The 27514-nt window shown below is 36.1% G+C and overlaps 1 protein-coding gene across 14 annotated transcripts in view; it reads left to right on the forward strand.

The window, feature by feature from the left end:
• MAP2 (microtubule associated protein 2) overlaps positions 1-27514 on the forward strand; it is a 278987-nt gene that overhangs the window by 41640 nt on the left and 209833 nt on the right. For all 14 annotated transcript variants that reach the window (XM_087863130.1, XM_087863100.1, XM_087863105.1 and 11 more), the window contains exon 2: positions 22851-22900. The gene's annotated coding sequence lies outside the window, so the exon portion shown is untranslated. The remainder of the gene's footprint in view (positions 1-22850; positions 22901-27514) is intronic.

Below are 27514 nucleotides of genomic sequence, written 5' to 3' on the forward strand. Positions count from 1 at the left end.
TCAGTATTCAGAATTAGTATGACATGTTTGAATTTAAACACTTGTAATTGAAAGAAGTGAAAATCCAAACAATGCTTTGGGTGAGGCAAATGATGTGCAAGAGAAGATGATCGTTGGAAACAGCTTGTCTTGGAGATGAACAATGCCCCCTTGGCACTGTTTTAAAAGCAAAAAAAAAAAAAAAATTACATATGGCAAAGTGCTCTTGTATATTTATCCAGTCGGGCATATTATTAATGTGTCTTATTTAGCAGTTTGAGTTTGTGCTATGTTGTAATTACACATACTTTCCCCCCTTTGTAGACTTCTTTTCTGCCCTATTTAGAGAAGAGACTCAGTTCAAAACATTTTTTTCTTCAATAATTCCCCTTCCCTTCCGTGTGTGTGCACGCGCACGTGTGTTTACCCTTTTAGAGCAGATAATGTCACTGAACCGCAGTGGGTAATAGAGAAACCTAATCAGGATGAGACCCTGTCTTTCTCATCAACAGCTTCTCAACCTCAGCCCCATCAACACCCTCAGATGTTCTGTCTCCATCATGACTCCCATATACGGTGTGATTTCAACTCCAAGGTTGGCTAGGGGCACCTCCTCCCCAGTCCGGTCCATCTTCTTCTGAGAGCAGATGCCCGGATTCCAAAAGCAAATATGGAAAGGGAACACCTTCCTAAGGGCCAGAACCACCTGCACAGAGCATTGGGAGCTCTGGATTTAAAAAGTCCAAAAAGCTTTTCTGGCAATACAAAGCCCAACAGAAGCTCATGCAAATTAGATAATGTACATCTTCACTGCTGTGTTAAAAAGATGAATAAGTCAATGTTATGGTTAGAAGAGGTTTCAAAGTCAACTGTGCAGTTGTCCCCATTTCCCCCTTCAACCTAATGATTTTCCATTAGGTTAATATACTAGATATGTTCAGAAAAACAGTCAAATACATATTATGTAGACTTTGGTTTTCAATTTTCACTTGGAGCCCCTCTGGGATATCATTACTGATGCCCCTCAGAGTAAGTGTGTGTCTGGGCCATTAGCCAGGGATTTACATTGGCAACTAGGTGTATTAAGGAGAAAATGGGTCCCTTAGGATTGTTGCAGGTATATTAACAGCATGCTGAAAAGTACAGTCAGTGTTCTTGACTTCAGTTAGATCAGAGTGCCAATGGGCGGAACCGGTTCTGAGTTAACGTTGGACTTGTCAAGTAATCCTCCTTAGGCTTGGGGCTACATGAATCTCAGGAAAAGCCAAAGCTTGCAGTCCATACTTTCTGTTTCTGAAAGATTGAAAGACGAATTTACCAAATTACTGACAAAGTCATCAACACTTATTTGGCTCTTCCTGATGAAAGAAAGAGAAGTTAAACCCTAATTACTAATGACTTTTTGCCTCTAAAACCTGGAGGGAGGAAGGGGAAAAAAAAGCGCAGAGAATTATGTAACCCAGTTATGAATGGGTCAGACTGCTCAATTCAAAGTTATTTTTGAGTTATTGCTTTGTCATTGTTTTATCTCCAAGAAAAGATGACTGTGAATTTGCATAAAATAGTGATACTACTTAATAGAATCTTTGCATTGAATTAGAAGGAAGTTTAGAGATCTTCTAGTCCCGCTTGTTTTACAGAAACAAAAATTGGTGGATCGGCCATTGTCAAGCAAATGGGTTCTGGGTTATTTTCATGTATATATGTATTTTTATACTCATCAGATTCTCCCATCATCAGATGAAGACCTTTGCTGGCTAGTGTTACAATCTGAGCTCCAGGAGCAGGGTGTTGCTCTCTGGCCCAATTCAAGTCAGACCCTTTCCCAGATGTCGCAGGACATCATCCCTACCTCAGCTTCCCACCTGGGACTTCCCACCTGGGACTGTGGTGTGTTTGGTCTGGTCTGGCTCCACCGCCTGATATCATCACTGGGACATGTTTTGTTCATCTGTGAGTTCCACATGTTTTATAAGTGATTCACAAGCTGTTGGTGTTCAATAATTAGTTTTTGCTGAGAAAAACAAATGATCATAAACCAATCTAATTACCGATATATAGATTCACTTACAAGTAATAATGTTTTTTTTCCCTTCATTCCTCTGAGTATTTTAATGTAGATTAATTAATTAATGAAAATCCATTTGTTACAGAGTTGGGAACTTGAGGGAACAGGCTACAGCAGGGTCTAGGTGGTAGAAGGAGTTTTAGTAACATATATTCGAGGATTCTGCATTTATCGAGCACATTTTCATCAAGGGACTGGCATGACTTAACTATGACCTATCACTCCCAAATGTCTGAATCTTAATTTTAAATTTTGTACTTGGGGGTAGAGATAGACAGAGATACGATAGGGTAGTTGTCTACTTTTGTAAGACAGTTTTGGACTATAAGGAAAAAGATACAAAAATTCTTAACAGAGCTCTCTGAAGTGTGTGACACAAGTTTATAATGTATTTAATAAAGGGCTGAGATATGAAGCAACTAAAAATAAATTAGAACATATCAGAGAACAAAACTAAAATTATGAATTACTCTCTTAAAACTACCTTGTCAAGTAATGATTAAACACATATTTATACTACAGTATTTTACAGGATGTATTTTTTTAAAGTAGTATTGTATATTTTCTTTTAAGATTTCACTAGGAGAAAATATTAGCTTATTGCATTTTTCTCTAATACATCACCCAGTGCTTTTCATGACACATGCACTCCTTAATCCCCATCACCTATTTCAGCCATCCCCCCACCCCATTCCCTCTAGTAACCATCTGTTTGTTCTTTATAGTTAAGACTCTTATAGTTCTCTTTTTTTTCCCTTTTCTTGTTTGTTTCATTTCTTAAATTTCACATATGAATGAAATCATATGGTATTTGTCTTGCTCTGACTGACTTATTTCACTTAACATAATACTCTCTAGCTCAATCCATGTCATTGCAAATGGCAAGATTTCAGTCTTTTTTATTGTTGGATAATATTTCTCTCTGTGTGTGTGTGTGTGTGTGTGTGTGTGTGTGTGTGTACCACATCTTCTTTATTCCTTCATCTATCAATGGACACTTGGGCTGCTTCCATAATTTGGCTATTGTAGATAATGTTGCTATAAACATAGACACACATGTATCCCTTTGAATTAGTTTTTTTGTGTATTTTGGGAGTAAATACTCAGTAGTGTTGTTACTAGATTCCAGAGTCATTCTATTTTTAACTTTTTGAGGAACCTCCATATTCTTTTCCACGGTGGCTGCACCAGTTTGCATTCCCACCAACAGTGCAAGAGGGTTCCCTTATCTCCACATTTATGTGGAGAAACTTGTTGTTTCTTGTGTTTTTGATTGTAGCCATGCTTTTCTTTTTAAGATTTTATTTATTTATTTGAGAGAGAGAGAGCACAAGCAGGGGGAGTGGCAGGCAGAGGGTGAGGGAGAAGCATGTGGGGCTCGATCCCAGGACCCTGGGATCATGACCTGAGCTGAAGACAGATGCTTAACTGACTGAACCACCCAGGCACCCGATTTTAGCCATTCTGACAGGTGTGAGGTGATATCTCATTGTAGTTTTGATTTGCATTTCCCTGATGATGAGTGATGTTGAGCATCTTTTCATGTGTTTGTTGGCCATCTGGATGTCTTCTTTGGAGAAATACCTGTTCATGTCTTCTGCCCATTTTTAATTGGATTGCTTTTTGGGGGTTGAGTTTTATAAGTTTTTTATATAGTTTGGATACTAAACCTTTATCAAATATGTCATTTGCAAATATCTTCTCCCATTCCATAAATCGCCTTTAGTTTTGTTTATTGTTTCCTTTGCTGTGCAGAAGCTTTTTATTTTGATGTAGTCCTAATAGTTTATTTTTACTCTGGTTTCTCTTGCTTTAGGAGATGTATGTAAAAAATGTTGCTATGGCTGATGTCAGAGACATTACTGTCTGAGCTCTCTTCTAGGATTTTTATGGCTTCAGGTCTCACATTTAGGTCCTTAATCCATTTTGAATTTGTGTGTGTAGTGTAAAGAAGTGGTCCAGTTTCATTCTTTTGCATATTGCTGTCCAGTTTTCTCAACACCATTTCTTAAAAAGACTTTTTCCTATTGCATATTCTTTCCTGCTTTGTCAAAGACTAATTGATCACATAATTGTGGGTTTATTTCTGAGTTTTCTATTCTGTTCCACTGATCTATGTGTCTATTTTTTTTTTAAAGATTTTATTTATTTATTTGACATGATAGAGACAGCCAGCGAGAGAGGGAACACAAGCAGGGGGAGTGGGAGAGGAAGAAGCAGGCTTCCCGTGGAGGAGCCTGATGTGGGGCTCGATCCCATAACGCCGGGATCACGCCCTGAGCCGAAGGCAGACGCTTAACTGCTGTGCCACCCAGGTGCCCCTATGTGTCTATTTTTATGCCAATACCATACCGTTTTGATTACTATAGCTTTGTAATAAAACTTGAAGTCTGGAATTGTGATATCTCCAGCTCTCCTTTGCTTTTTCAAAATTGCTTTGGCTATTTGGGGTCTTTTGTGGTTCCATATAAATTTTAAGATTGTTTGTTCTAGCTTTGTGAAAAATGTTGTTGGTATTATGATAGGAATTGCATTAAATGTGTAGATTGCTTTGGGTAGTATAGACATTTTAACAATATTTGTTCTTCCAGTCCATGAGCATGGGATGTCTTTCCATTTCTTTGTGTTGTCTTCAATTTCTTTCATCAATATTTTATAGTTTTCAGAGTACAGGTCTTTCACCTCTTTGGTTAGGTTTATTCCAAGGTATCTTATTGGTTTTGGTCTTATTTCTCTTTCTGCTGCTTCGTTATTGGTGTATAGAAATGCAACAGATTTCTGCACATTGATTTTGTATCCTTTGACTTTACTGAATTCATTTATCAGTTCTAGAAGTTTTTCTAGCTTACTGCATTTATTCACCCCATGCAATCCTTGCCCTACTATTTCTCTTCGGCTTCACCAGTTGAGGGCACACCACCCCACACTTTATTCACATTTCACAAACCTGATTCATAGTGTTTTATGACATTGAACCAATCTAGGGAGGCAAATTTAGAAATGAGTACTCATTGCCTTAGATGCACTCTATAGTGGTTAACCCAAGGGGAGCTTGAGATATGGGCATTCTAACAGGAGATGAACCAAAGCAATTTTGGTTACAACTGACTTGTGGTTTGATCTTTGCAGATGTACTTAACTTTGATCTAGGTTTTAGGAAGTCACTGCAATTCAGTGGAGCCAAGTGTGGTAAGTGCCTGAAGACAATGACATTATGCATATGTTTTGTCTGCTGGATTTTTTTTTTTCTTGGTCAGAAAGGGAAATTATGAGTCCTTCATATAATTCATATGATACAGGATGGTAGAAAGGCAATCACATAGCTTTTAAAATAGTTATTATTTGATTATTCCAGTAACCTAGGGAAAAAGCATAATCTATAGGGAAAGGATTCTCAATATTGGCTTCTGACAAATGGTTTCCCATTATATTCAGTAATGTTATATTTGATATTCCTCACTTTGGAGATCAGTATTGTTATGAGAGAGAGAGGGGAGCTGTGTACTTTATTTATGTTAGTATAAGAATATTATACGTTTTATATGTTACGTATAAATTACAAATTATGTAATTATAAAAATATACATGTATATTACAAAGATTAAATGTGCATGTAAATAACAATGGCAACTTCAGTAAATCACAAAATACTAGGAAAAAACAGTACTTCTTAGAGGCTGAAATGGGTGATTTTCAGACAAAATATTAAGTAATTTTTACTTCACAGGGAGTAAAATGCATGGAAATTGTTATTCCAGGCTTATGTAGATACATATAGTTTATTTTTAGGGGTGCCTGGGTGGCTCAGCTGTTAAGCATCTGCCTCGGCTCAGGTCATGATTCCAGGGTCCTGGGATTGAGCCCTGCATCGGGTTCCCTGCTTGGCAGGAAGCCTGCTTCTCCCTCTCCCACTCCCCTTGCTTGTGTTCTCTCTCTCGCTGTCTCTCTCTGTCAAATAAATAAATAAAATCTTTTAAAAAAATTTTTAAAAAATAAAAAATAAAAAGATTTTATCTATCTATTTATTTATTTATTTGGTGGCAGGGGAGCAGAAGGAGAGGAACAAGCAGACTCTGCACCAAGCGCAGAGCCTGACATGGGGGTCAATCCCACAACTCTGAAATCATGACCTGAGTGGAAATCAAGAGTCACTCAACTGACTGAGCCACACAGGCACGTAGATACATATAGTTTAAACCTATAAACAGGCATGAAGAGAACATAGATCATTTTCTCAATTCAACCAATAGCATTTCTGAATCCAATTTGGTCATGATTTATCTTTTTCTTCCTAACAGGGGTAATTTCAAATATAATTTAAAATTGACATTTTTTGCAAGTGATAGCTTTTTTACTACATTATCCATTTAGTAGAAAGCACGTTTCTCCCTATGTAATAATTTTCTATGTATATAAAGAGGAGTGAGTTTAGCTCTGTTCCTTACCTTGGTCCTGTAGACTGGAAAGTTGATTTATAGTTATATATACCCTTAAACACCAATGTATTATGGGAAAGCAGTTTGCTCATGACATGGAATTTGCATAAAAGAGGTAATGCCCTTCTATGTGCTTATAATATACGCACATGTTATAGACAAATCACAAGTCAGGGAATGTAAAACCACCTTCTAATCAGTTCTTAAAAATACATATTTGTAAGATTTTGTGTTTTATTCACTGTAAAAAATATAAATTGTGGAAGGAATTTTATTATCTATTTAATTTAAGCCTCTGTATATAACTCAACTACAAGTGTTCCCTCTTACTCCCACTCCAGTGCAGTTGTCTTGAGGGCACAATATTTTATAACATTTGGGAAAAAATAATATTTATTTAGCAATAAACGTTTATTTTTTAAATATATTTTTTATTTACTTATGAGAGAGAGCACGAGCAGGGGGCGGGGAGGGACAGAGGGAGAGGCAGAAGCAGATTCCCCCACTGAACAGTGAGCCTGATGTGGGGCTCAATCCCAGGACCCCAAGATCATGACTGGAGTGGAAGGCAGACGCTTAACTGACTGAGGCACCCAGGTGCCCCAGCAATAAATGTTTAATAAGTATATTCTTATTTCAATCAAGGGTATAGTTGAAAGGAGAAGCCTCACAAAACTTATAACCAGGAATTATGTTGAATAGTAAAGTACAACTTAGGGGTCAAATCAATATTGTTATATTCTAACGGAAACAACCATTCTTCTGGGGTTTTTGTATCCATAAAAACAACAACAACCACATTTTTTTGAACTACAGTTTTTAGCTTCTATTTATGTATCAATTCTAAATATGTATGCATTTTCCTGTCTTTTAACACATTTTTTACATTAATGCTATGTAATTATCTCAATTTGCAGAGACTATAAATATTTTAAGTACCTAAGTACAAGAAACATGAATAGGGTGGGTCACAATGTAGCAGTATCCTAGATCCTTCTATGAAGATTGTCTAGGAAAATTATAAGCAAGAAGTAACTTGAAGTCAGTCAGTACATGCTAGGCTTGTATTAGACAAAACTTCCCCTTCCTCAAAATAGAAACTGTTTTCAATGGTAAAATGATTTTATCCTTTTAGATTGAATATATTTTATTACAGTTAGGACTCTGCATGTCAAGAAACAAGTTTTCTTTGTCTTCCAAGATAGAGGAAGAAGCCTGTCGAAGAAACAAACATTTAGAAAATACCGTTATGCATTTTAAACTGAGGCCTTCTCCAAGAACGTAATTGTAGATCCTAATTTAGGAAATAAGAATCCTGTCCATCTCAAAGTGATAACGGTCAGTTAGGAATAAGATCCATGGACCTCTGACTTAAGCTTGTCTCTCTTACTCTGGAATTAAGCATCTCAGTAAATGCTAAAGAAAGAGGCTCATTTATAGAAGAAAGCAAATAGCCAAACTGCAGTAGTCCTTCCACAATGGTTTGTTTGTTTTTTTTTTTCTCATTCTCTTATGATTCAGGCCATAATTTGGGAACTATATTGCTGCTTACCACTAGCTATCTTGAAAGTGAAACATGCTATCCTGGTCAGAGCCCCGTTTCCCTAATGGTGATTAAAACTGGGCTGAGAGCCCAATGTAATAAAAACAGTCTCAGAGCTTTTTCACTAACCTTCGTCTGGGAAAAGCAATATTGGAGGTTTTATTTCTTGAAAAATACACAATGTCCATATGATTAAATGCTCTTCAGTTTCTTTTCAACCACAGGCTGCACACTCAGGCCCTAATTGTGCCAGCTGTTCTTTTAACCCATCACCTAAATATTGCTCTTGAATGTAATCTGTCTTGATACAAAGCCTTTTAAGTTTTCTTTATTACAATTCATCTTTCTTATCATAAACGAAATGTCTTCTCTCGTTTGAGAAAAGTGAGCTTGTTGTAGAAAAAAAATAAAAACAAAGATTTTTTATTCTGCGTGTATTAGGGCAAATCCTTTTTCCTGTCTTAATTGAATTCAGTTAAGTGTTCAGAAACTTTGCCACAAAGATTGGCTGAGCTATTTTTCTTTTTAAATGAGGCCAAGTCTTGTTGGCACCCATGACGAAGACATACTGGGCAAGGGCAGATTGCCAGCAGGTTTAATATTCAAGTTCAGGGTTTCACTGTGTCTGCTCACAGCTTCTTCAAGAGTCAAGCAGGGAAGCCACCTTGCAGGCCAGTGGTGTACATTCTGCACAAGTACTCTTTTCCCTGCTTTTCAGATGGTAGAGTTGGAAGTAAAGTGATCATTTGCTTTCTCTCAACCAAAAAAAAAAAAAAAAAAAAAAAAAAGGATGGAATTGGGGGCAGCTGGGTGAGAGGTACACAATAACCTATGCCACTTTGATGACTTCTTATAGGTTTAAACTATTTAAGAATAAAAAGTTATATTATGAAAGGGGCAACTTAAATATGAGAGAATCAAACTGTAATATAAAAGTATGGCTCTAGCTTAAGAAAATCAGTTAAATAAGGATGGAATAAAAAAGTAAAACACAGTTTTGTTTTGTTTTTTTCTTTCTGTGGCTTTAGGTACATGCGTGTGAGGCTTACTCTATGCCTAAAACCCTTTACTATTGCCCTTAGCAGAGGGGGTCGTAGAAGAGTATTTGGTTATTTGGTTATTCTTTAACCCAAGCAAAGTGGTAATTTAATAATAAATAGATATTTAAGGCTGTCCCTGTCTCTGTGTAGGTTTCCTCTGCTTCCTCTGACCTCTCTTTTCTGCTCTCTTTCCTCCTTCCCTCTACTCTGATGGTTCTGACATTAGAAATATTTCTGGATTACTCTAATTCTATTGCATTAGAGAAATATGAGTCAGGCTAAAGTTTTATAGAGCCTGGTTTGGATCAGTTAGGGGTGGGGAGAAGAAAATGGAAAAAGAAATCATGGTAAACATGTCCTTACTGCTACAGTTAGCTGCTAAGTCCCTGTGAAGGGAAGGACATCATTTCCTGTTAGGTTAGGAGCCTGGTTTCTGAAATCAAGCAGCACAGATTCAAATCTATATCATGCTCCTTACATGTGACCTCTAGTGCCTAATATCCTTATCTTTAAAAGGGGGTGGCCATGATATTATCTACATGTTAAGTGTATTAAGAAGACTGTGTGAGTTAGTACATATATGTGTGTGTGTGTCTAACATAGAATATCGGTGAGTATTAGCTTATTTATCCAACTACAGGCTAATGTTTAGTACTGCCAAGTCTTCAAAATGTTTCTGGATATTTGAAGTATAATTTACAACACCTCATCTGAGAAGAATATGAAATACGAACAGTAAAAGACTGTTGTGTTGTGGACACCTAGCACATCCCAGCTACTTAGACTCTCTTACTGAACAGTCCACTTTCCAAATGTATGTCAGGCAGGCTCATGTAAATAATTTAGTTTCTGCTGGTGGTTATCATACATTATTAAAATACCAACTTGCAGTGGCTGCAACCTTCCATTCACTATAAGGTTCTGCATTGTTTCTTTGTTCATAGGTTTCACATTTCTCCTCCAGATTTAATATTGCAAATGTAAATTTTAAAAATTGATATTCTGGGATACGTCTTAAATTTGAAGGAGTTGCCCATATTTCAACTGGACATCCTCACTGTAACTAAATGGGATGAAATTCAAGAGACTGTGTAGACTCTTCAGGATTTGAGACAACTTTGTAAAGAAGTGTCTAGCACTTACCCAGTCACACAGTTTTATTGACTTGTCTTCGCTTAAGCAGTTTTTATTTGAGAAGCGATTAATAAAGCATTCTGTGTAATGAATACAATGAATATTAATATCTAACATCCTAGCATATGCTGATTCATTTTCAAGTTACGAAATTGGTTGTTTTTTTTTCCTTGAAATAGTTTAGGAAATTTGCCACACAGTGGGGAGGCTCTCAGCCAATTAAGGTGTCCAGGAAAAGGAGCCCATAAATTGAGCCGTAATGTCCTGTGACTGAGGCTGGGATTGGACTGTGTGTGGTCAACCCCATCTAAAGCATATAAAATTGGTTTCTCCCCAGGAAGTTGAATTCAGCTCCAGAAGAGGTGTTATACCAACAGACATACACATGAAAATCCCTGCTATAGGTCCCTTAACTGTGAAGCCAGGTTGTCTTTAAGTTTTGAAAATAAAGGAAAGTATAACAGTAGATTTTTATTCAGAACATAGAACTTGAATATATTTTTTGTTCTAAATCTAGCCTCTCCTTTGTTATTAAGCATGTATTAGCTCACCATATAATATAAATTAAAGGACAGCTAGTCTGCATGAATTTCTTATCCATAGGGAGTTTATGAGATTACAGTTTTTTCCTGAGTTAAAGTATACAAGAATCTGATTCTTTTTCTTGTTTTCAAAATAATGTCTTATGCATATGAATAAACTCATTTAACTGTGGAACCTTTTTAAAAAAAATAGGGCATCTTACAAGGAAACACATAGAAAAAGCTGGGGTTAAAGTAATTTGTCTCAAAAACAGCAGTGGAATCAGTCTCAACACCTTGTCTATTCATACTTAAAAATGAATACCATAGTTCCATTGTAAGGATTGGTCATATGTCTTAGCTCTCTTATTCAGTTGTAACTCTCTCAAAGTGGAGTGCTATCCTTGCCTTGTATTGCTTAGATCACACACCACCCAACCCTGCACAGTGTAGACACATAGAAAGATTTGTATAAGTGAATGTGTCAGTAAGTTAATTGTGCTGATTTAAAAAAGCCATAATAATCATGGGTAGTTAAGGTTTATATTCAGGAAAATAATTAATGTCACCATCAGAAATCCAGTGTCAGCCTCACTGACGTCAGTGTTGGCTAGTACCTGTTAGCCTGTGGGAGTCAGCCTTATTAAAAACTAGGTGAACCCTTTCCCATCTAATGCATGTGGTGATATGTGTTCAGGTGAATATATTATTGGCAAAGATAAACATAAGTCTCAAAATGTAAGCTGTTTGCGTAAGCATGTTGTAGATTGAAAAAAATTCATTTGTTGGGTCCCTATTATGTGCCAAATTTTCTGATATGCTCTGAACGTATATTATCTCATATAATCCTCAAAGGAATCTGGGAAATAGGCATTCTTATCCCCATTCTAAAGATGAGAAAACTGAGGCTCATACGTTTTTAAGCACTGATTGGTAGAAAAAATGGTAGGACCCAAACACATTCCCTGGGTTCTTTCCATTGTGCCAGCTACCTTAAATTTTTGTTTCTATAAGATTAAAAATTGTTTGTAGTAATGCAGTTTGAATACTAATGTAACACATGATAGTGGTATGATTAAAACGAACTATCTACACTTACAGAAGCATAGCCTGTTTTTATGGAAATAGTGCCACGTTAAACAGGTGATAACTGTCTTGTTATTGCTAGAACTGCCTATCATTTAAGAAGGAGTGGATTTTAATATTCTCATTTTAGTAATTTGAAACAAATACAAAGTTAAATGTTAAGTTCGCAAAGCAGTGTATTTAGAAATAAAGTCATGAAGGGGTCTTTAGGGCTTTGTCAAATCTAAATTACTGGTAACACACTAATGAGTGTAAACATGATCTGAAATTCTGTTTTTAGAATATTTTTCTTAATGTGAAATTTTGTGCTGTGACTACAGAAAAAATATTTTCTAAAAATTATTTTTGCTTATATTTTTACTACTGGATATAATGCATGTTCATTAAAGAAAACTTAATAATACAGAAAAGTGAGATAAGTCTAAAAGAAAAGAAAAATCCCAGCATTGAAATATATACCTTGTTTGAATGTTGAATTTATCACTAGTATTTGTACCAAGATTCAATGGCATATTTACCCCTTGTTGAAAAAAGTCATTCTTGAAATTACTTCTTATATTTTGTTGATACAGTCTACTTACTATGGTTCCTTTTTATCTACAAGAAGACATGGATTTTGAAATTTGAGGCCAAAATGTCATAATTCACTGGTCGATTTGCTTTTTGGCAATGTCAGAGTTTGTAGTAATCTTTTGAAAAATTTCCAAGTCACGTCAGCATGCTTTGCCATAAGAGCACATATCATTTACTTCAGTCCATCCTTTCCTCCTGGAGGAGATTAAATAGAACGTGTGGAACCTGGAAAGGTGGGTGACAGCTGGGAGAGATTTTGTAGAGGCCTCAGAGCCTTCCAGAAGATTGATGATGTAGCATTTTCTGCCAGCTTCACCCAAGTTATCATCCCATCAAGAAATTTGGTGCTGGACCTCATTGTGTTTCTGATAAGTCAGATGACTTTAGGACATTCCCTTCATCTCCTGAAGTTTGATTCTATTTTTCAAATATATGGGTAAGGACCCTGATACCCTCTAATCCTCCTAAAGGATGATAGAAAGAAAAATTCATTTGCATTTGAAAAAAAAGTAATTTTAACTCTTGTGGGAGCCATTTGTGTTGAGTGTTTAAAACGGTCAAATGAGTTCCCCAGAGTTCGGTTGGAAGCTCAGGCTGTCTTGTTACTGCAGTCGGGAGTTTATGGTACAGCATGAGGAAGTCCAGGCAGTTTCTTGGAGGCATTATTATACTGAATCTTATCTTTCTCAACAAATTTGCTTGAGAATGAATTATTGCAAGGCAGGAAATACTTATTTTGTGTTTTTACTCTGCCTTTTAAGCACCTTGGCATTCTTGATTTGGGATTGGCTAGAAAATAGTGCCTGTTTGATTACTTAAACATCCCTCGTGAGCTGTAAGCTATAATAAAAAAAATTCCTATGAAAGAACTTAAATCTTTTAGCTCTGTTTGGAAAAACACATTGAAACTGGCAGATGGAAACACAATAGCAATTGTGTAGCATGACTGCAACTGTGACATGCACACTACAGAAGTTGGTGATTGGGTTCCTTATTACAGACAGGGAGAGGCCTGTTGACTTTCTCTACTGCTAAAGAGTATATATCGTTACTGTGCTGTGGCACTGGGTCCATCAAGCACCGAGTGCTCCAAGAGGTGACAGGGTGACCAGCTGTCCAGGCTACTGCTGGCTGTCTTCATATGAGTCACAGGGGACAGCGTGTTAGTGTTGCCTGAGTGCTGTCAAAGTTTATTTCCCTCTCTGCTAACTGGTTGAAGATGTCTGTACCCACGGGAATTTTTGAGTAGTGTATTGTAAGTAATTTTGTGCCTGGCCCAAGCACGAAGAGTTAATTTATTATGAAGGGATGATCGAACCCACCTTCTGCAATTTTTTTTTTTTTATGTCAGAAGTTTGGAAATGAAACACATGTTATTATTTGGAAATATTTCAGTGCATGAGTCTATCAAAAATTGGGTCATTTGTTTTCCTTTGTCTCTCGATTATTCTCTTTATTGCATGACATTTGACATTTTGGCAAGCTAGCAATTGAGGATAACCCACTACTAGAGATAGCCTTTCATTGAGAAGCAGGTGTAATGCCTGGTAATGAGTCAGAGCCAGCTAAATCTAGGTCAACAGAGGTATCTTAGTTTACAGGAGTAAGCAACACCGTGTATGTGGAAGATCTCCTAAAGTCTACAGATGTAAAGTGTTCATTTAAGTGTTGGCACCAACACTACTACTAAAACCCCACGCTAGTTCACAAACTGCATTTTTGGTGCATTTTGAGAATGCCCAGGAATGTGTTCTGTTTGCACTTCCCAACGTGAGGACAGTTGAAAGCCAGGGATCTGCTTGTAATGTTCCCCTCCGAAGGGCAGTGGCTGAGGGTCTAGCTATCTTGCTACAATAAATGCCATTTCAGCTTCTACTTCTTGCTGATGAACTTGGGTGGTAGAGAAGCCTTCCAACCACCATTCATTCACTCCCCTCTTACCTTGCTTTGTTTTCTTCATAGAAATCACTGCTATCTTATGTATTTGTGTTTTCGTGGTGGAATACAAGCTCCCAAAGGGCCGGAACCTTGTTGATAACTTATTGGCCACCATGATATGCCAGTCCCTAGAAAAGTGGCTGCCATGAAGCAGGTATTCAGAAATCATTAGTTAGAAGAGTGAATAACTCATTCTTAAGTGTACTCCATCTGCTTGGGAAAATATTCTTATAGTAATATAACGACAAAGCTGTGTCTTAGATCACAGTCAGGCTTTACACATTTTATTTAGCTATGCAGTACCACTTCAATTATACTAAGGATTAAAAGACCACGTTAGGAATTTAACCACCCTTTGTAATATTTTCTCACCCTTTGTAATATTTTCTTTATAATTTTAAATAAATGGTTAAGGAAATGATAAGTATAGGAGTGCCTACATGTGAAATATAGGGAAAATATGTATAGCTAATTTAAGTTATTTTCATGCCACTGTAATGCTTCTCTGTTCAGTGCTATTTTGGGGGAAAAGTAAAGCTTTAGCCCCTGATTAGTTCAGTTGAGGGATGGCAGGAGTCTGAGAAAGTACTTAATATTTCACATTGGTAACGGCAGATCTGTTTCCTACATTAATGCTTTTAGACTTATAGGAAACCCTAACTTTTCCTGCAGCTACATTCATTCCAGCTATAGGATTTCCCATTATTATGTATAAATTCTAACCTTTTTTGGTCCTTTGTATATAACATAAAATGCAATAAGAATATTAAAATGGATGAAAATGTTCTTTATAATAATAGTTCTGAGTCAGTCCTTTTATACCTCTTTTGGGTATTTGCAATTCTTTATTAAATTAATTAAATTATGCTGGAACGGAGTTATAATAACAACATATGTAGGAGTTAAGTGTACCTGGATTCACCCAGGAGAACGCTGGTGACTCAGAGAAGAAGGTTCAGAAATGTGTGGAATGCTTTAATTTGACTTGTTAGTGCCTTACTAGAGTGTTCAGGAAATTAGAGCTTTGGGCAACAGATTTACTTTATTGTTTAAGGATTGCCTGTAACTACACATTCCTTTGAAATCCAAGTTTCACTGAGATGACAAAATGACCTGTTGGTAGGCCTAAGAGAATGTGTGCTTTCTGAATTGGAGAAAATCAAGGTTGTGACTTCAATCCTAAAAAATAACATGATGTTAGGGGCGCCTGGGTGGCTCAGTTGGTTGAGCCTCTGATTCCTGGTTTCTGCTCAGGTCATGATCTAGCGGTTGTGAGATCAGGCCCAACATCGGGCTCCACATCCAACATGGGGTCTGTTTCAGATTCTCTCTCTCCCTGTCCCTCTGCCCCACCCTCCACTCATGTGCTTGCACACTCTCTCTCTCTCTCAAATAAATAAATAAAATCTTTTTTAAAAAATCCTGATGTTAGACACAGCAACATTTCTCCTTCTTGATGAGTGTCTCATGTGTTTCCTGCATCTTTCCAAATCTCAGCTGTAAATCTAAGTATTAATGACAGGATTCCCCACTAAAGATTTTGGACAAATAATTAATAATGCATTCACTTTACTATAAAACCATTTCAAAAGAGACCTTGGATTTTAAAAACTAATGGTTTGAGTGAACCGATCTTACTGGCTTTTGCAGATTCTGTCATCACTCAAGTGTGCCACCTCACCACAAAAATAAAGACAGCATTACGCAGATACATTTTAGCTCTCAAATAACTTGTGCTTCTTACTGTTTTTTTTATCATAAGCCTTGAATAAATTAATTTCATAAATGGTTTACATGCTTAACATTAATAAAATAAAAATTATAAAGAAAAAAACCTCAAAAGACTCTTGGATGAGAATATGTAAGGCCTTTTTGCTGTAGACCTTTGAGGTAGTGTCAAGCAAAAAGTTTCTTAAAAAATAAATAATGCCATCTTCCCGATTTTTGTCCCACTGAAAATACTTAGACAAAGAACTACAGGGAACTAGTTCTTTCTATTTCAAAAATTTGTCAGTTGTTTTTTAATAGTTTTTTTAAAGCAAGTTTACCCTCACTGTTTCTGCCTGAATTTGAATATTCTAGAATTCCTTAAGGAATCACACAGGAAGAACCATTGGTATCCTAATTTAAAACAAGATGAAAGAATATGCGTCTATAAAAATATACACAGCCCGTATACCCAAATATATGTATGTATTTCACTTTATCTCTGACTTCTATTGTTATTTCTTTCCCTTAATAAATTATGTTTGTGTAATGTCAATTAATAGGAATCTTTATCCACAGGTACTGGATAGTTATCTTTATAAGCTTAGTTTCCTCTTGGGAGTAATAATAGTATCTGCTATATTTGGTCTTGTGAGGATTAAATGGATAATGCATGTGGTATATTTTGTACAATGCCTGAGTTATATAAACGCTTAACGATCATTTCCTATTATTGCTGTTGTTTTGTATTACAAATAGTACAATGGTTTTCAAAAAACAAATTCCGTGACTGAGGTATTTGAAAGTTCTTCACTTTAAATGAGTTGTTATTACCAGTTGCTGTATCACCCAGTCATTTTTTTGTTCTCTGTTGTGACAGTAGATGGGTGAATTAGACACATGTAACTGGCCCTCTTTCGTTCTAACCTCTATTTGCAGTCATTATTATAGCAGCTACAGCAAACATGTCCGAGTACAGAACATTCCATTAAGAGCCATACAGAGTGCCTAGCTTCCTACGATGTTTTTATATGAATAATACAAAGTCTAGAGGTGAAATTAGTTGGAGTGTCCATGACTCAGCCTCTTTTTCCGGAGAGTGACTCATTCCACAATTATAGATAGATCCCTGACTTTATGCTATATACCACACTAAGTGCTTGAGATACAAACATGGGTTTGCTGGGTCACTGACCCAGAGCAGCCCACAGTCTCAGCAGGCAGGATATGGCATTCATTAAGAACAATATGGGTTTACATATGGCTAGTACTCTATTAATGTTATATCTACCTATCAAGGGAATGATCAAATACGCAATAATGTGGTCTGGCTAGACAACCTAACTCTATGATTTGGGACACACACATATACTTCTGATTTTATGTTGATACAAACAGCCTAATTATATCACCACCGTCTTCATTCCTTTTTGTTCTGTTTTGGTGTTAAGCAAGACTTCATTCTTTTTCCATATCACATATGCAGATCATACTCTCCATGAATAGGTTAGCTGTCTGATAAATACCTTTCCTTGATTATCCTGCTGGAAATTCAGACTTAATGTGCCGAAAAAAGCCCCTCTATTCTTGCTCAGTAACCTGATCTTCTTTCAGCCGTACCTGTTTCTAAGAGTGACACCATCTTTCTGGAGTTGGTCTCTGAACTCTTCTGGCTCCTTTTCTCTGTCCTCAGCCTTTCACATTTGACCAATCCCCAAGTCCCATAGCTTACAGACACCGCTATGGACTGAATTGCATTCCCTCAAAACTCCTATGTTGAAGCCCTAACCCCAAAGTGATTGTATTTAAGACATGTGGCTTTTAGGAAGTAGATACTGTTAAATAAGGTCATTAAAGTGGGGCCCTCATTTGACAGTGGCCATATAAGGGCACAGTGAGAAGGTGGCTATACGTGTATATATACATACAAGCCAGGAGGAGGGCTCTTACCAGAATCTGACCAAGCCAGCAGCCTGATCTCAGACTTCTAGCCTCCAGAACTTGAGAAAATGCATATCTATTGTTTAAGTCACCTCATCTGTGGCATCTTGTTATGGCAGCCTGAGCTAAGATACTTGTCTCTGCAGTAGTTAGAGTGTTCCTCCCCTCTGCATTGATACTGTCTCTACCTGAGTTGACTCTTCATTATCATTCACTGGGACTCCTGTAGGAGCCACCTAAATAGTTGACTCTTCTTTAATCTCTTCTCATCTCTGATCCAATCTACAAGTGTTGCCAGATTCAGTTACCTAATTATGCCATTCTTGAATTTAAAACCTTCAGCAGTTCACTTTAGCATACAAAATTAAATATACTTAATTATGTAGCCTCCTCAGCTTGTCATTCAAGGTTATTACCCTATACAGACCCAACCTAAACTTTCACCCAATTAGTGTTTTTCTTGTGTGCTATATTCCAGTGAGGTAGGACTGCAGGTGTTTATACAGACAGCCCCTGGGCCTAGCTTCTTTGATTACTTTGTTTCTGCGGAGTCCATTGTCTGAGTTGGTCTCCTCCCCCTTCCATCTCCACTTATCAAAATCCTTTACCTCCTTCAAGGCCCAAACACACATCCTCTGTGATTCCTTATCTATATAATAGGATTTCGTGGTGTTTTGTGTTTTTTTCCTTCTTTGATCTCCTGTAGCTCTTTGCTGGTATTTCTCTGTGACAGCAGGCATATTCTGCTTTGTATCATAGCCTTTGTCTTTTGGCTTTTCATAACCACCCCCATCCCACCACATTCTAACTAAGCTTTTGATGACAAAGAACTTTGGGTCCCTGAAATACTAAACAAGACTATTAAAAAAAAAAAAAAGAAAAGAAAACCCACAGAACTGCTCTATATTAAAAAAATAATAAAGATTATAAACAATTAAAAAGCACTTCAGTTATTTTTTTAATAGAATTGATTTTCAGTTGGTCTTCGAACTGTAATATTCCCTACATTTGTATCTGTAAATTGAAACTCAGACAGTAACTTTTCTATTACTCAAGCAGCAACAGTTTCTGTAAATTGAGATTCATGGGTAACTTTAAGAAGGGAAAAGCGCAGCAAGTGTTAGAAGGTGTTTTTTCAATTGACAATGAACCTTGTTAATCTAATAGCTAAAATATATCTGCTATTTTCAATTTTTATTTCACATGAGGTGTACACAAGCATACGTCAGCTTGATACAGAGTTTATAATTTGATCTCATCATCACAATATGATTTATAATACGTAGGCATGAGATAATTTCTTATTGGAAAAAGGGGGGGGAGCTTTAGCAGTTAACTCTCGAGAATATTTTCTGACATTTCCCCTACCTTTTTGTTGTGGAGCAAGAAGATGGAGAAGTGATGCTTTTATATGCTGATAAGTTAAGCTGCCTGGAAGCAGATGCTGAATCCTATTGAAAAGAATTTCATTTGAGTTATGCTTAGGGCATTGTTCAGCAGAATACTACACAAAGAGTCTTGACCTGTGTGTTTGAAATGGCAGATGTTCACAGTGAAGATTGAGCCTTGGGGCAACATAAATCTTCACTATTCTATGCCTATTTGCTCAATAACTGTGTTGAATGAAAAAAAAAAGGTCGAGAGAGTTATTTACAAAGCGGCCGCTCTTGCTGCAAATGGACGTGTTCCCCTGAAGATAAGAAAAGCAAGCAAGCAAACAAAAACCCTAAGAGCTCAAGCGACGTTAGTCTACCAGGTCAAAAATGAGCACCTCTTCTTCCTCAGAGCTTTGTTTCCATGAAATATTTTTGATGCAAGTCAGGTGGGACAAGGATGGGATTTTTTTTTTCTTATTTCTGCCAAAAAGGGAATTTTCAACGATTCCTTTAAATTTGGCAAAGCATCAGAAAAGCACAACACTAAGCACCTTCATTCATTTGACAAATACTTATTTATATTTTTCTGTGTGCTCAACACCTTGCTAAGTCTACGGGTTCAACTACAAGGTTCACATAGCTAAGAGAGCATTAATATTTTAAATAAAGTTTGCATTTGGCTCATGCTATATTGAAAAGAAAATAAACTAGAATTTTTGGGAGACAGGGCTGGGTTTGGAGGGGGAGGACAGTGGTGGCAGCAAGTCAGAATTTCTCCCCATGTATGGAACACATAAAGCAGTCTGGTTTCTGTATCACAAAGCCTAACTTTTGAAAAGCTCAATAAGTATCATTTTGTTTTTATTATGAAAGTGTGTATATGTTTGAAAGTGCATGTAGAAAAGATAAAATCCAACCTATATAAAAGAATGTTAAAGATATCAGAATATTGGTCTAGTATGTTGAAGAGGTCTTAGCAAGAAGTAGCTGTGGCCAAATGGTTAATTGAGGCTTAGAGCTACACACAAACAAATGTGCAGGTTTAAGGAGTCTTTCCTTGGCTCCAGGCAACTAGGGAGCCACGTTCTCTTACAGAATGGCGACTGGTAATCAACATGGTTAAAATGTACCTTTACGCAGTGTGCCCTCTACCTGTTCTTTGTCTTTCGTTTCTAGTATTCATGTGTACTATTTTAGCCTCCCCTTGCACACGCAGGACACTCACACATGCACACATATATAGCACACACAGCCACACATACAGTCACTCCATGTGGTGAACCACTGTCGTTCCTGCGCTCCCAGTATTTTTCTTCTTATTTCAGGAAAATTTTTCTTCCTCGCCTTTCCCTCCTCTCTCCTTTACTAGTCTTCTTTCTTTCTTTGATCTCTCCTGCTTTCTTTTTTCTTTAAATTTGTGGAGCAAAAATGAAACAAAACAAAAAAACTAATGTTTAAAAGCGAGTGTCCCAAACTTTCTCAAGTTTATGGCATTCTGAGTATCCTGTTAATTTTTTTCATGGTGCCCCGTAGGCCAAAAGAAATACTTCACAGCTCTATTTAATTAGTAAAATAAGTATATATGTCCTAACAACTTAGTGGCCTTTAAAAGAAAAATCTTTTTACTTCATACTTAAAAACCCACAATTACTTACTAATGTTATGTGTGTGTTTGCCTGATGGGTACAGCCCAGCCCTCAAAGCTGGGAGTCAGATTGGGTGTTGTCATCCTCATTCTTATTCCACATTGGTTTTCATGTGGTATTTGCTTTTATATTACAAACATAATCAAAAATCCAACTTTGCAAAGTTATATCATTGAAACGAATGTAACCCAATCTGATATTGAAACTGTGGATTACTTCAAGTGAGTAGTTTGTGTTGTGCCTAATGGATGTTGCTGTGTTTTTTCATGTATTAAAAATATTTTAGCATTCTGTGAATTTACAGTTGTGTTCTGGGGTGCCATGGCACACAGTCTGGGAGCTGGTGGCCTTATAGAAAAAGAGTAATATTTGTATCAATGTAAAATAAAGTCAGGTGCTTGAAGTGGAAGTAGACATATTAAAATCATTAATCTCGAAAGTCCGTCAAAATGTCCCCACATTTTTTTCATCCTCACAAATGTATCCACCTATCATTTCATTCTTGTATAATAAAGTTCACTTTTTTTAAACACCTACCTTTAAGATTAAAAAGCAGGAATTTCAGGGGCGCCTGGGTGGCACAGCAGTTAAGCGTCTGCCTTCGGCTCAGGGCGTGATCCCGGCGTTATGGGATCGAGCCCCACATCAGGCTCCTCTGCTATGAGCCTACTTCTTCCTCTCCCACTCCCCCTGCTTGTGTTCCCTCTCTTGCTGGCTTTCTCTATCTCTGTCGAATAAATAAATAAAATCTTAAAAAAAAAAAAAAAAGAAATCCTTAATAAAAAAAAGCAGGAATTTCACTTCCAATCCTAATTTTTTGATTTACTGGTTTACTAGTATTTCCTTTTCATTTTCTTTTAATAAAAACTCTATATATTTAAGGTGGGTAACATGATGCTCAGATATACAGAGTGAAATTATTACTATAGGCAAGCTAATTAACATAACTCACTGGAGTATATGAGTATTATTTTAGACTGTTCTTTTCATTAAATAAGTACCATTTACAGTTAATTTAGCTGTTGGGTTTAACCTGGGAGTCTGATAATGACCATTTGTAACAATGTCATGTGGAACATAGCTTAATTTCTAACCAGTTAACTCACAAACACACTATTGGAAACTAACTTGTTTTGTTTTGTTTTTCAACTGGAGATTTAGCCATAGACACTCCTGCTGCAAGTCAAGAATTTTACTCTATGTCATTTTATTTTCTTTACTAACTGTCCAAAGGACAGGCTGACTTTTGGCACAGAAGTTTTGGGTTTGCTTTTGTCCTTGCCTTGGTGGACCTTCTTTGTACTTCCATTGGACAGTGTGCTTCTCAGCATAATTTAGTGGCAAGGCTTAAGTGTATGAAAGCAGTGGGGATATGGATAGGTTGCCCCTGGAATTGTCTTATTTGGCTTTTGTTGCCTTTAAACAGATTGTCAATCCTGGACTAAAAATCTACAGACTGTTAGACCAGATTAAGGATCCAAATGCAGTAGTTGTATTATTTCCAATTAAACACCTCTCAAGAGAAATGGTAGTACACTGAGTACAGAATTTGTTTAAAAAAAATTTTTTTTGTTGACATTTTAGAAGACAAGCACAAGCATTGTTCTGCTTTACATAAAAACTCCTGAAGATAAAAATAGGACCTAATTTGGGCATTTAATAGATCTTGTTAGATGAGAGCTAGAAAATAATTTGAAGTTTTATAACTATATAACCTCCCCTTGCTATAAATGTATGTGGTATCAGCCAGTACATTTTATGGTGCAAGAAACCAAGTAACTTCATCTTCTTCTTTAGTAAAATAAAAGATTGAATCATTCAATAGATTTAATTTACAAGATGTTTTTCTGTTTATCTTTCAGACTTTATTGATCTGATCCAAGGTATCTTGGGACTGCTGGCTGGAATTAAGGTTGGTGGTGTTTTTATATTGATTATGAATAAGCTGGGAAATAAAATAGAAGCGTCTTGGGCCTTTTGACAGCTGGGTCAAATAACTCTTGCAGAGTGTGGTGTAGAAAGCTGAAAGTTAGTGAGAAATGGATACATTTCAGACTTGGGGCACTTAACACACAGCAGTATTTGCCTTCCTAGTTCGTAAAATACCTTTAATTATCAACTATTGTTTCATTTGTTTTACCTGTCACACTAGCTGAATTTTGATCAAATGAAAAGATCCAATTCTAATGTATTCATTTAATAAATACACATATCAAAAGAATGACTTCTTTGAAAGGCTAGCTAACATTTTAAAGAATGGTCAGCTTCCTGGGCCCCCTGGGTAGTGCAGTTGGTTAGGTGTCCAGCTCCTGGTTTCAGCTCAGATCATGATCTCAGGGTCTTGAGATCAAGTTCTGAGTCAGGTTCCGTGCTCAGCAGGGAGTTTACTTGAGATTCTCTCTCTCCCTGTCCTTCTACCCCTCCCCACTCTCTCTAAAATAATAAATAAATCTTAAAAAAAAAAAAAAAAAAAAGGAAGAATGGCCAGCTTCCTGCATTTGAAGGGAAACACTTGAAGCCCACAGTTTGGTATAGCCTCATTTCCTAAGGATGGTGGAGCTGAAACATTGCTTATCAGTTGCAAATTTCAATTAATTGGCAAAAATGCTAAGATGTCATTCCTTTTGTTCTATTTTCTTGTTAGTTGGTTTCATGGGAGACTCAAAACCAGCTTAACTGACTTTAGGGTAGTAACAGAGCATTAGAGGGCACTCACATCAGTGGGATTGAAATTTCATTTATCCCTTCTATCTTCTTCTCTAGAAAATGTATTCAGATTTTACAACAAAAGAAAAAGCTAATCCATGAATGAAATGAGGGCTTTTGTTGCTCGTGTAAGAACAAAATGCCAGGTGTTGCTAAATTTTTTGTACAGGGCTTTGATTAATAATTAACATAAAGAAAAACATTGGCTTTTCATTTATGCTTACATTAATCAGGAATTTAGCCTTCAAAGCCCATATTTACCCTTCAAATTGCAGTGTCTGCAACATACCAGGCACACAGTAAATATGTACCTTTTCTGGTTTCAAATTCTGACCTCGCTCTTCCACCCCCAATACACACACACACACACACACACACACACACACACGCGCGCACAACTGTTCTCTCTTTCTCTTTTTCATGTTGCCTGGCGTCCTTTCATATCCACTACTCGGTACATTCTGTGTAAACTTGCACATATTTAAACATGGAATTTCTTGTAAGACTTTGAACTTTTTGCTACTTTTCTCTCCCTGGTAGCCCCTATCCACCTGCCAAGCAGAAATGACAAGAAGAATGAGATTTTTGGCAAAGTCTAAGTCTTTGAATCAGGAATATTTTCATACACAGGGTTAATTCTGAATTGTTACTTTTTCATTTTACTTAAAAATAAATCACATTTTGTCCCTCTTCCTTTATGGATTTTGTTTTATGGTTGGTATGGTCAACATGGCAACTTGAAATCTCATCTCATTTTGGCACTTTTCAGAAGGAAGAAAATAAAAAGGAGCATGTAAAAAAGAAAAGAAATAAAAGATTTTGTTAAATAAAAAAAAACAAAACCTGTTAAGTGTAATACACAAAAACTATTCTTGATCTGATCCGCTACCCAACCTGCCTGTAGAGAGTTTCTTTCATGGGAAAGTGAACATAATTTAAGTGTGTTCAGTCTAGTTGTGAAGTCAGAATGACTTACATATTCCAAAATAAGTGCATCAATTAAAATATATAAAATGAATGTAGAAATGGAAACATTTAAAATTCTCATATTGCTAGATCTCCCACATGTGCATGCGAGGTTCGGCACAATTGGTTTTGTTTTCCTTTTCAACTGAGAATAAATTTAATTTGATAGTTTTCTACATCATATTTTGGGAAAGTAGCTAGATATAACAAGGCTTTTAAAAAATAGATTAATTCACCAGAAACAGCCAGAATCTCAACATAGAATAAAATATATAATGAAAATTACCATTCTTTTCTAAACTAGAGCTAAGTTCTTTTGCTTCAGGGGGGGAAAAAAGTTTCCCTCATAGAAAAGCTTCTTAATAACAGCTGAGCAAAATAACTAGTGTTGCTGGAGAAAAGCAAACTTTAGGTGGGGCTATATAAAATGGGGTGTCAGAAATGTCCTTGCACTTCTTTGCACAGCAAAGGAAGCCATCGACAAAATGAAAAGCCAGCCTACTTGAATGGTAAAAAATATTTGCAAATCATATATTTGATAAGGAATCCAAAATATGTAAATAACTTCTACAACTCAATGGCAAAAACATAATCTGATTAAAAATGGACAGAGGACTAAATAAGACATTTTTTTCAAAGAAGACATCCTATGGCCAATAGACACATGACAAGATGGTCAATATCACTAATCATCAGGGAAATGCAGATCAAAACCACAGTGAGATATTACCTCATTCCTGTTAGAATGGCTAGTATCTAAAAAACAAAAAAAAATAACAAGTGTTGACAAGGCTGTGTAGAAAAGGAAACCCTTGTGCACTGTTGGTGGGAATGTAAATTGGTGCAGCCATTATGGAAAACAGTTAAAACAGTTAACAGTTCTTCAAAAAGTTAAATAAAGAACTACCATATAATCCAGCAATTTCACGTTTGGTTATTTATCTGAGGAAAATGAAAACACTAACTCAAAAAGATATTTAAGCCCTCGTGTTCATTACAGCATTATTTTAAAAAGCCAAAATGGAAACAACCTCAGTGTCCACTGATGGTTGAATAGATGAAGAAGATGTGGTGTGTGTGTGTATGTGTGTGTGTGTGTATGTGTACAAAGCGGAATATTATTTAGCCATAGAAGAGAATGAAATCTTGCCATTTCTGACAGCACGAATTAAACTTGAGGGCATTATGCTAAGTGAGGTAACTCAGAGAAAGACAAATACTTATGGTCTGTCTTATATATCAAATTACCAATGGGGGTGGTGGTGAAATGGGTGATGGGAGGCAAAGGGGACAAACTTTCAGTATTTAAATAAGTCATGAGGATGTAATATACAGCATGGTAACTATAGTTAACAATACCATATTGCATATTTGAAAGTTGCTGAAACAGTAGATCTTAAGAAGTTCTCATCAGAAGAAAATAAAATTTTATAACTATACATGGTGACAGATTTAACTAGACTTTTAGAGGTGATCATTTTGCAATCTCTACAAATATTGAATCATGTTTTGTACCTGAAAGTAGTATAATGTTGCATGTCAATTATACCTCAATAAAATTTTTTAAAAAAGAAATGTCCTTGCAATATTTTATCAAATTCTAAGATGTTTTCTCACATTAAACTATGTAAAATCAAATAAATGCCACAGTTAATTTGGCATATATTCTTTCTTTCTTCCTGTCAAATGAAATATGTCTTACAACAGATTGTATTTTAGTTTCTATGAAATACAGTATTATTGAATTTAGATTAGGAAAAGACATAAATTCCTGAAAGATATTACAAAAGGGAATCAGAGTGAACTTCAGAATCTAGAAAGTCAAATTTGATACTCATGCTTAAAAACATCTTGCACCACACTTTTTACCTTTAAAAAAAAATTTGTATTGATTTTTCCAATTTATTTTTTTCTCTTCATTATTAATACTGCTACTGGTATTTTGGTATATTTCCCTCCACTTTTTGTCTCACTTTGTTTTCACAAAATTAAAGTTAAACTTTGTATTCTGTACCTTTTGTTATTTGAAAATGTGATTTTAATGACTACGTGATGTTTTATCCTATAAATATGCTATAATTTTTTCACTGTTTTACTTATTTTTGGACATTCAGACTATTTCCAGTATCTCATTGTTTCAATCTGGACCTGGACCCCCCTCCTAATTCTAGTCTACAACCTCTGCCTCGAATTCTCATGTTTTCTATATGTTTCCATACTGTTGAGCTGTTTGCCATCGAGTTCTTTGAATTCACTATCTTATCTGTAAAATGGGAACAAAAATAACCTATGCTTCACTTAAAGATTAAATGAGGTAATGCATAGTTATGAGTCTTAAATAAAGAGGATTCTAAATCACTTTTAAAACCTCTATCAAAAGCCTTTTCCCCTCTGGGTTTTACATGAGTAATAAATTTGGTGCTTCTCTTAAGAATAAAACTAATAAAGAATAAAACTAATAAAGAATAAAACTAATGAAGATCTTTAAATTATTGTCATAAAACAAAATATATAAATGAAGTCAGAAGTTCTATATACGTGTGTGTGTGTGTGTGTATACACACATATACTGACTTTTATATATATATTTAAACTGACCATTCTATGCTCTGCTGAATGATAGTGTATCTTTTATTCAAGATACTATTAACAAACTAAGCAGCATATTACATAAGTGAGTGGACTTTAACTTAAGAAAAATAGTGTAGAAAATATGAATACTCTAATATAATAGGAGTGGGGAGAGAGGATACTCTTATGTCTTCTGAGTAAGCTTTGTACTTTGAGCTTTGCAGAGTCAAGACCAACCAGTCTTTGACCAGCTACATTGTCAACCTTCAGTACCACCTCAGGG

The sequence above is a fragment of the Ursus americanus genome, chromosome 1 (genome assembly GCF_024610735.1).
Source record: "Ursus americanus isolate L20-20 chromosome 1, mUrsAme1.1.p, whole genome shotgun sequence".
In the NCBI taxonomy this organism is placed as follows: domain Eukaryota; kingdom Metazoa; phylum Chordata; class Mammalia; order Carnivora; family Ursidae; genus Ursus; species Ursus americanus.